Source organism: Haematobia irritans, chromosome 1 (assembly GCF_050003625.1).
Source record: "Haematobia irritans isolate KBUSLIRL chromosome 1, ASM5000362v1, whole genome shotgun sequence".
NCBI classification, from domain to species: domain Eukaryota; kingdom Metazoa; phylum Arthropoda; class Insecta; order Diptera; family Muscidae; genus Haematobia; species Haematobia irritans.
Window position 1 is genome coordinate 15,784,395 of NC_134397.1, and position 10,738 is coordinate 15,795,132.

General features: G+C 29.4%; 1 protein-coding gene and 2 long non-coding RNA genes across 6 annotated transcripts in view; 2 read left to right on the top strand and 1 right to left on the bottom strand.

The window, feature by feature from the left end:
• Window positions 1–10,738, bottom strand: part of AnxB9 (Annexin B9) — a 72,734-nt gene that overhangs the window by 36,656 nt on the left and 25,340 nt on the right. The window contains exons 1-6 of one of the 4 annotated variants that reach the window (XR_012717856.1): window positions 9,331–9,452; window positions 9,035–9,253; window positions 8,870–8,976; window positions 8,210–8,517; window positions 7,954–8,142; window positions 4,950–5,013 (exon numbers count right to left, since the gene is read on the bottom strand). The gene's annotated coding sequence lies outside the window, so the exon portion shown is untranslated. Of the gene's footprint in view, window positions 1–4,949; window positions 5,014–7,953; window positions 8,143–8,209; window positions 8,518–8,869; window positions 8,977–9,034; window positions 9,462–10,738 lie in introns of those variants that run through there. The other 3 variants (XR_012717857.1, XR_012717855.1, XM_075289395.1) reach the window with 3 other exon arrangements.
• LOC142237642 (uncharacterized) lies at window positions 1,785–2,979 on the top strand. The gene is made up of 2 exons (XR_012722533.1): window positions 1,785–1,853; window positions 2,608–2,979. It is a non-coding gene; the product is annotated as an uncharacterized LOC142237642 (long non-coding RNA).
• Window positions 10,156–10,510, top strand: LOC142220324 (uncharacterized). Its single transcript, XR_012717859.1, has 2 exons — window positions 10,156–10,259; window positions 10,317–10,510. It is a non-coding gene; the product is annotated as an uncharacterized LOC142220324 (long non-coding RNA).

A 10,738-nucleotide genomic window follows, 5' to 3' on the forward strand; every position in this document is an offset into this window, starting at 1 on the left:
CTCAACATTTTATATCTATAGAAAATTTTCTCAAAATTTTATTTCAGTAGAAAATTTTGTCAAAATTTTATTTCTAGAGAAAATTTTTTTAAAACTGTAGAAATACAGAAAATATAGAAAATTTGTGTCAAAATTTTATTTCTATAGAAAATTTTTGCCAAAATGTTATTTCTATAGAAAATTTGTGCCAAAATTGTATTTCTATAGAAAATCTGTGTCAAAATTTTTCAAAATTGTATTTCTATAGAAAATGTTGTCAAAATTTTATTTCTATAGAAAATTTTGTCAAAATGTTATTTCTATAGAAAATTTTGTCAAAAATTTATTTCTATAGAAAATTTGTGTCAAAATTTTATTTCTATACAAAATTTTGTCAAAATTTTATTTCTATAGAAAATGTCAAAATTTTATTTCTATAGAAAATTTTGTCAAAATGTTATTTCTATAGAAAATTTTGTCAAAAATTTATTTCTATAGAAAATTTGTATCAAAAACTTTATTTCTTTAAAAAATTCAAAATTTGTATAGAAAACTTGTGTTAAAATTTTATTTCTATAGAAAATTTTGTCAAAATTTTATTTCTATAGAAATTTTTGTCAAAATTTTATTTCCAAAGAAAATTTTGTCAAAATTTTATATCTATAGAAAATTTTGTCAACATTTTATTTCTATAGAAAATTCTTTCAAAATTTTATTTATAGAAAATGTTCTCAAAAATGTTATTTCTATAGAAAATTTTCCCAAAAATTTTATTTCTATAGAAAATTTTCTCAAAAACTTTATTTCTATAGAAAATTTTGTCAAAATTTTATTTCTATAGAAAATTTGTGCCAAAATTGTATTTCTATATAAAATTTGGTCAATATTTTATTTCTATAAAAAATTTTGTCAAAATTTTATTTCTATAGAAAGTTTTCTCAAAATTTTATTTCTATAGAAAGTTTTCTCAAAATTTTATTTCTATAGAAAATTTTCTCAAAATTTTATTTCTCTGTATGTAGGAATTTTGCTAATATTTTATAATCCCTCCAACCTACTCTGGACATTTTTTAGCATTTTTTGTTGAATTTTGGACCTTTTAAGCAAATCCAACGACAACACTGGTACCAAGCTATTTATTTGCCGGCTTGGGAATGGGAATATTCATTTGAATTATTTTATCTTATTTGTTTGCTTGTTTTTCTTCTCGAAATTATACAAACGTAGTGTTTTCTTCTGTTGATTACTAAAACCGGTATCTCATATATAAATCAATGTATGAGTATATGAGAAAAATGGAACTACGTCATTAATTTAAGACAAACCCATAAGAGAATAACTAAAGAGGACAAAATCTCTATGGCCCCTATAATATGAGATCCCCTTTCGTCTTTCCGCACATTTAGTGGACAATGATTGATTCAACTCTTCAATTATACTAAAACCTACAGTGAATATACTTTAGTTCAAGTAATGGAAAATTGTTGCTCAAAATATGAAATGTAACCTCTTAACAAAATATGCCCGCTGATTTATATCCATTTGTGAAAAAAATGACTCATTTTTGTATCATAAAATGTTATGACGTTACAAGTTGTACTATTCAATATTCATGTTTTTGTGTTTATAAAATTTTTGCAATACCAACACGTCCATAGTCGAAATTTTATATATTTTCCAAGACCATGTAGTAGAGAACTTTGATTCCAAGGTTCATTAGCCATATGAATTGTATTCCTTTCGATGCTTAATATTTAAAATAAAAAGGGCGGTGTGTTTGGTGGGATCAAACCCCTTCAGATAACAAAAAATATTTGTGTATTACACCTAGCCTATAAGGCCAATTAATTTATATTACTTATAACAAATCCTGAGTAATTATTATTATATTTATAAAGTCAAGTACTCAAATTATTCTATATACGTTTAAATTATTATAATTGCAGTATTTATGTTTACACAGAAAAAAATATCACCAGAATATTTCCAATTAAAAAGTTAATTGAAGTTGAATGTTTTTTCAATTAATAAATTATTTGATACAATTAACTTTTTAATCAAGATAGAAACATTAGGTTAAGTCAATGATTGCAAATTTTAAAATTTTTAATTAAAAAATTAATTGATAGAATTCTTTTTAATCAAATTCAGAAGACTAAGTCAGTTAAAAAAAGTGATGAACATTTCTTAATCAAAATAAAAACTCTAAGCCAATTCAGAAAGTAGTTGAAAATAGTTACCTTTTTAAATAAAAAATTAATTGGGGTTTGCATTCAAAATCAATTAAATAATTAATTAAATCAATTAAAAAATTAATTGAAAATTGCTAATGACATCAATTAATTTTTTAATCAAGGATTTGTTTTATGCCCAATTAAAACTGTGATTGATACTATCATTTTCGTGATTGAAGACATTTCAATTAAAAAATTAATTGGATCAATTAATTTCGTGATTGAATCAGAAAAATATTTTTTTTGTGTGTATGATATATTTATGTTTATGAAAAGACTGAATTATAAATGCTTTGTTGTGTTTTTATTATTTATTTAAATATTTTAATAAATAGATTTATTTTTACGAAATCCAGATTATTTTTAATCCAGCCAACTTTTTCCAAAATTCCAGACAATAGGCCATTCGAATCTGGCAACCCTAATTACGCCATAAACCTAAAGGATATGTTAGGTAAAGTGGAAGCCCTTTAGGTTTTATTTAATTCACTTAGACCATTGAGTTCATTTGATGGGTCACCCGCCGTATAGTCCTGACTTGGCAGCGAGAGACTTCTTTTTATACCCGTACGTGAAAAATAAAGTGAGAGGTCAAGAGGTTTTCCGACGCCTGAAAAACCTGTTGATGCATTCGGAATGCATGTTTTAGAAATACCTCAAACCGAGTGGCAAAAGTGCTTCGACAATTGATACAAATGCATGCATGCATATATAGATATTAGTGGGGAATATTTTGAAAAACAATAAAGCGATTTTCGATGATTAATATTTGTATTTGATTTTCGATGATTGTTATTTGATACAATTAACTTTTTAATCAATATAGAAACATTAGGTTAATTAAGTCAATGATTGAAAATTTTAAAATTTTTAATTAAAAAATTAATTGATAGAATTAACTTTTTAATCAAATTCAGAAGACTAACGGCCATTTTCATGTAGCTCCGTTTGGTTTTAACTACCAGTTAATAGAAAATAAACTGCCAATAACTTCTCTCCGGTTAAGTTTAACCGAAAAATTTTCAGCAGTTACGTTCTTAACTGACATCGGGAATATATAGGCAAGGTGACAGATATGTCCATAGTGTGGTTTAAAAGTTCGTTAGCTAACGTAGCACTAACTGAGCTTCATGAAAATGGGGGTAAGTCAGTTAAAAAAAGTGATGAACATTTCTTAATCAAAATAAAAACTCTAAGCCAATTCAGGAAGTAGTTGAAAATAGTTACCTTTTTAAATAAAAAATTAATTGGGGTTTGCATTCAAAATCAATTAAATAATTAATTAAATCAATTAAAAAATTAATTGAAAATTGCTAATGACATCAATTAATTTTTTAATCAAGGATTTGTTTTATGCCCAATTAAAACTGTGATTGATACTATCATGTTCGTGATTGGAGACATTTCAATTAAAAAATTAATTGGATCAATTAATTTCGTGATTGAATCAGAAAAATATTTTTTGTGTGTATGATATATTTATGTTTATGAAAAGACTGAATTATAAATGCTTTGTTGTGTTTTTATTATTTATTTAAATATTTTAATAAATAGATTTATTTTTACGAAATCCAGATTATTTTTAATCCAGCCAACTTTTTCCAAAATTCCAGACAATAGGCCATTCGAATCTGGCAACCCTAATTACGCCATAAACCTAAAGGATATGTTAGGTAAAGTGGAAGCCCTTTAGGTTTTATTTAATTCACTTAGACCATTGAGTCCATTTGATGGGTCACCCGCCGTATAGTCCTGACTTGGCAGCGGGAGACTTCTTTTTATACCCGTACGTGAAAAATAAAGTGAGAGGTCAAGAGGTTTTTCGACGCCTGAAAAACCTGTTGATGCATTCGGAATGCATGTTTTAGAAATACCTCAAACCGAGTGGCAAAAGTGCTTCGACAATTGATACAAATGCATGCATGCATATATAGATATTAGTGGGGAATATTTTGAAAAACAATAAAGCGATTTTCGATGATTAATATTTGTTCTCTTTTTTCAGAAGATGATCTGCTGTTTTAGCAGAATTTTCCACTGCATCTACTAACAATTTTTTTGGAGTTAAAGTTACTCGATTGGAATTCATATCAGTCGATTATTTTTTGTTTATGTAGGTTCTCAGATTAAAATCTATAAACATATACTTATGCTAACGCTTACCACATAATATCTTTATGTGGTCAACTTAATGTTTTACAAAAATGATCAAATACTATATATACCTCAATGTAAAGAACCCTCATACCTATAATTAAATATTTTCCATTTATCATGTATGATTGAAAGCTTCCTCAATTATTGAGTAATAAACTTTGGATAGAAATGAATCTAGTACTTTGAATCACAATTTTGAAATTAATTCAAACAAGAGTTATGACTGGACAGCTTCTATTTTGAAACTCAAAATGATTCATTTGGAGCGAATGTCAATAAAAATAAGAATCATGGACAAAGCGTGTCTAAAATACTATGAGTATAAATACTACAATAGACGAGAGAATCTGCAGAATCATATAAACTTAAGATCTAAAACATTTATTCTCTTCGTAAAGAATAGGAAAACAACAACAGAGCAATCGAGAAATGACTATTATCTATAATGAATCACGTGAGGAAAAAATTATCTATGAAATTGCAGATAATAAAAATTATTGAAATGCAAATAATGACGTATTTATTAAAAATGAGTAATATAGAAAAAAATGGATATGACGTTATATCACATATACTTACCTTTGGGAATAATTTATACTTCGGTGAAACGATTTGCTATACTACGTATACCACTAGGTTTAATCTGTAAGTAAGAATTAAAGAAATTTAAAATTAAATTAACTGATTAAATACATAATTAAATTTAATTAAAATCATTGAGTATATTTACGGGTTCGCTGACACGAAGTATTACAAATGCAAACGACAAATTTATGTGTCAAAATATTTTAGATCGATTCAAATGACAAAAAAAATTGGCACATTTTTTATAAATAAAAACTACGAGTTAAATAAACTTAATATAACGTTTTTATAAATTTAATCTTAACCTAATAATTTTTTATTTCATTTCATCGAAAGTCTATCTTTAAAAAACAGTTCAGGGGAGGAAAAATTTTTCTTTGCATATTTTCAGGCTTCTCTCAATATTGTTCGCTTCAAAATCTATGGAACGAGAAAGAAAATGTGCTTAAATTTCTAGAATTGGGCGTACCAGATTTTATGGGACAATTTTTATGGGACGAAACAACACGTACACCGATATTGCAGCCACTGGCCGGTGAATTGTATCCATTGGGTCAATCCGGTGTAAAAGAACCTGCCGCCGTGGGATAGCCGACCCGACTTACCACCAGATCACTCTGGACACACACCCATCTTAGTTGCAGAGTTCCTCGATCTGGCTACAAGCTGAAGTACCAAAGCGTATAACATAAAAATGGATGAAATCACAATAACCTGTTACAACAACAACAATAATTTTTATGGGATTCGGGGACAACATTAAAAAAAAAAATATTACGCAAGAAAAAGAAATTAATTAAAAGGGGACACAACATGGAAAATAATGCCACGAAACTTTAAAAAGCATGACATAAAGTGGCGCAAAAAAGCAAAATTCCAGCAGTGTTATCATTTCACCACTTTAGTGACAAATTTGACACTTTTTTCTATATAGAAATAAAATGTTGGCAAAATTGTCTTTAGAAATAAAATTTTGACAAAATTTTCTATAGAAATAAAATTTTGACAAAATTTTCTATAGAAATAAAATTTTGACAAAATTTTTCTATAGAAATAAAATTTTGACAAAATTTTCTATAGAAATAAAATTTTGACAAAATTTTCTATAGAAATAAAATTTTGACAAAATTTTCTATAGAAATAAAATTTTGACAAAATTTTCTATAGAAATAAAATTTTGACAAACATTTTCTATAGAAATAAAATTTTGACAAACATTTTCTATAGAAATAAAATTTTGACAAAATTTTCTATAGAAATAAAATTTTGACAACATTTTCTATAGAAATAAAATTTTGACAAAATTTTCTATAGAAATAACATTTTGACAAAATTTTCTATAGAAAAAAAAATTGACAAAATTTTCTATAAAAAAGACAAAATTTTCTATAGAAATAAAATTTTGGAAAAAAGGATTTTTTTGTTTGGTATTTTTTGGTAATTTTTTTCCCCTATTTTGGTAGATGATTTTTGGCTCGAATGGCAACTGGAAGAATGGAAGATCAATATTAAGGTGAATTATCTTCATTATTTTTGTATTTACGGATATATTGTCCAAATATATCAACCTTGGTGCAATGGTTAGCATGCCCGCCTTGCATACACAAGGTCGTGGGTTCGATTCCTGCTTCGACCGAACACCAAAAAGTTTTTCAGCGGTAGATTGTCCCACCTCAGTAATGCTGGTGACATTTCTGAAGGTTTCAAAGCTTCTCTAAGTGGTTTCACTGCAATGTGGAACGCCGTTCGGACATCGGCTATAAAAAGGAGGTCCCTTGTCATTGAGCTTAACATGGAATCGGACAGCACTTAGTGATAAGAGAGAAGTTCACCAATGTGGTATCACAATGGACTGAATAGTCTAAGTGAGCCTGATACATCGGGCTGCCACCTAACCTAACCTAATCTTGTCCAAATTCAGTTATAAACACTTATTACGGGGCAAGGAGTCTGAAATGATTTTGCAATTGTTGAAAAATATCTTAGGCAAACTGAGTAAAAGAAAAATAAAAAGAGATTGGGACCCAAAATAAAATTCTGTGTCCGTTTCTAGTTCAAGTGCTCGATTTGCTCCCTTTCGTATGAGTTGGAATAAAGAGCAGTATAATTTTTTTTAAATGTTGAAGAACCACTGGAGTTCTCTTCACAGAAAAAATTTTACGAAAATTTTTCCAATTAAAATTTTAATCGAGTTTAAAAAATTTAATTGATTCAACAAATGTTTTAATTGAAACAAAAATGAATAGTATCAATTAATTTTTAAATTGTATCAATTAATTTTTTTAATTGACCTTCAATTAATGTTTTAATTGATACTATCATTTCTGTGATTGAAGACATTTCAATTAAACAATTAATTGGATCAATTAATTTCGTGATTGAACCAGAAAAAAAAATTTTGTATGTTGTAAAAATGTAGAAATTTTAATTTATTATGCTAAACCGATTTCAACAAAATTAATGGAAATTCTTCACCAAATCCCCAAGTTCCCAACTGAGAGATTTAGTCCCCATTCACCAAAAAGTACCCAATTTGGGGAAAAATCCGTACTACTGTCAACTCTACGGACCTAAATACTTTTTCGAAAGCAATTCGCATTTCCTTTGAAGCCAGGAACGATGAAAACGATTGGAGTGCGGCGACCGCATTTTACAGATACTCAATCATTACTTAAGATAGAAAATTACTTGTAGTAATGTAGTAGCTGCACTTGTGAGTCCACAAATTGTTCAATTCGGATATTTTTCTCTTTTGAACATAACTTTTTTGCATAGACGTAAGATCAGGTGCCTTTTGCTTGTTTTGTACTATATGAAATTGAGTATTCCACTCCAAACCACTTCGCCGATTTTGTTTGTCGAACATCGGATTCGGCCAAAAAAACTAGCTGCTACCAAAACAAGTGACATGTACCTGTCATATCTAGTTTGTAAGATATCCCAGTGTGATCTGGTAAATACATCGTGTCAGCTACCCTTTATGTTAATGTATACAAACCTTAAAACGAAATGCCATTTTATCACATAAAACTGATTTTTCAATTAATACAATGTGGGAATCTTCATTTGGATCTCTACTCAATAGTAGTCGGGTATTAATTTTGTGAGCATGAGTATCACCCAAAGCTGGACACACTGACCAATTGTTGGCAATGCAACGTGTAGTCAATTCATTGGTAATTATTATCTGGAAAAACAAAATGTGTACACATCTAAGGAATTTATAACAAAATTCATATTTACTATCACCTTACCGCTACATTGTATTTTAATGCTAAGGATTGTAAATCGGTCAAAATTTCATAGTTTACACGAGTTCTTAATGAAACATCTTCCAATTGACGTATGACAAATGAAAAGGAGTCGATTATAATCAATTTCAGTTTCTTGTCTTGGTTTAATAAATTACGTAAATTTAAAACGATAGCCATAAGATCCTTATAATTGGTACAATACACATAGGATATACTTTTAAGCATATTTTCCACATTGAACTCTTTGCATTGTTTATTAAATTTCTTAAAAGTTTGGAGACAACGATTCTCCATGTGTTGAGCGATTTCTAAAAAGAATGAAAATTATATTTTTATTTGAATACGAAGAGTTTTTCTATTTAGAGCAGGTCCAATATCCGCTAATGGTTAAGTTTGGTATAGTGGCAACCCGCTAGTCCATCCTCCGGTAAAGTATTAATCATATGATAAGAAACTGGCCATTAGACTAGTCAGCCCATTAAACTTCTTCCCTATCAATAAGTGTTATATGTTTAGCTCAATGACAGGGACCTCCATTTTATAACAGTGGTAACGACGTTTCACACTACGCTGAAACCTTTTTGGGAGACGCTTTGAATCCCCTGATTGTAGCACATTTTTACTCTATTTTCAACATACTGGTATGTGGTCAAATAATACCTTTCAAACGATATGGCGAAAATCCCTGATTGGTGTCCACATAGTAAACACTTGAAGCAAGTCCCCCAGCCTCCTCGGGCAATTGAGTATTGATACAAAGCTGTAAACTAAAGTCGTATTTTTATGGTTGTAGTTGTAGTTTGAATATGAACTACGATAACATACCACATTTGGGTTTTGCCACATCCTGAACTGCCACACAGCTCCGTAATATATCCCAAAGCTATACCACCAAGTAACTGATCATCTAGATCTTTTATCAATGTAATAATTTTCTTTGTTTCCTCCTCCTTCTTCCATACGGCAAAGGCAGATGTTTTGAACATTTTGAGTTGTGCCTTACTAAGGGCCAAATTAAACATCGACAATATCTATGTTTAATTACTAGCGAATACCGGGAGAAAAGAAAAAAAAAACAGAACAATGTCCTATTGAGCTTCGTCTTGGAGAGCTTTTGATACTTGTTTCAATCAAGTCATTCAATTTATGTCCAATTTTTAATGGTCGTTATTCAATAGTGCAAAACTATTTCCACCGGGACAGGATTGAATGATAAGATCACCGCCAACTAAAGCCAGTGTTGGAAAATCGCTTTTCAGTTGCTGTAAACACAACCACATCGACTTGGGTATGCGAACCATCTAGACTATAAGTGTGTAAATATAACCATAGCGATGGCGGTAGGCGAACACTAGTTTACGTGTATTTCTATGGGAAGCCCAAAATCCGTGACGGCTAGCGGCGTGAAGCCAAATTAAAATGACATAGTGTTGCCATCGCTTATCATTTTACTAGGCATTGTTGTTGCCTGGCTATGTGGACTGTCTTTTTATCTTGAAATAACTCAAAAAAAAAAAATATATTACATGTTTTTATTTATCTCCAATTAAAAGTAACAAAAAATCATGCTATATTGACACCAAAAACTCTCCAAAACAAGAGAAGAGAACATTTTTGCCGTCAAGCTTGTTGTATTTGTCGTCTCGGCAGAAATGATTTTATTTATCTCCAATTAAAAGTAACAAAAAATCATGCTATATTGACACCAAAAACTCTCCAAAACAAGAGAAGAGAACATATTTTGCCGTCTAGCTTGTTGTATTTGTCGTCGCGGCAGAAATGTTTCCGCTATAGCTATAATTATATTTACCCTGCCAGCATTTCAAAGTTCCATTTCAACCTCATCGTTACCACAGACTCGTAAATGTCACTTCAACCATCATGAAAAGGTACATCAAAAAGTACATGCAAGTAATTTGCCATCCCTACTATTAAAAAAGCCATTTGTTTTTTGTGAAACGCCAAGCGCAACCAGCTTGTTATATTTTAATTAAATAAAAACGAAAATAAAGTTCTGAAAACATAGATTATACGCTTAAAATTGTGAAAGGTATATTGGTGAACAATTTGGTGATTTTCCAAATGGAATAAAGTGATTGTTTTTCAGATATTTTACAGACACGCTGCCTCCATGGAATAAAAACACTGGTTGATAGACGCAGCAACATGTAACTCGCTACTTGTAACTCAACATCATCATTAATGCCAAAAATTATGTTAAATGTAATGTGATAGTGGTATAAATGTTATAGTTTTAAGAATTTGTAAATGTTTAATCAAATTAATAAATATCTAAACAAACGTGTTTTACTCGACCACAATGATTCTTTCACAACTATCTTAAAATGCACTTTTTCTGATTGTTTGGAGGGTCCCTTATTGGCGTCGTTCTAAATTGATCTATAAAGGCACCTAATAATTGCACTCATGCGAAACATTTTTGTAGTAACTTGGCGTGGTACAACTTCTCAATAGTGACGGCGCTTTTCCGACGAGTTTTTGATGTCGTATATGATTGTTTTCGACGTA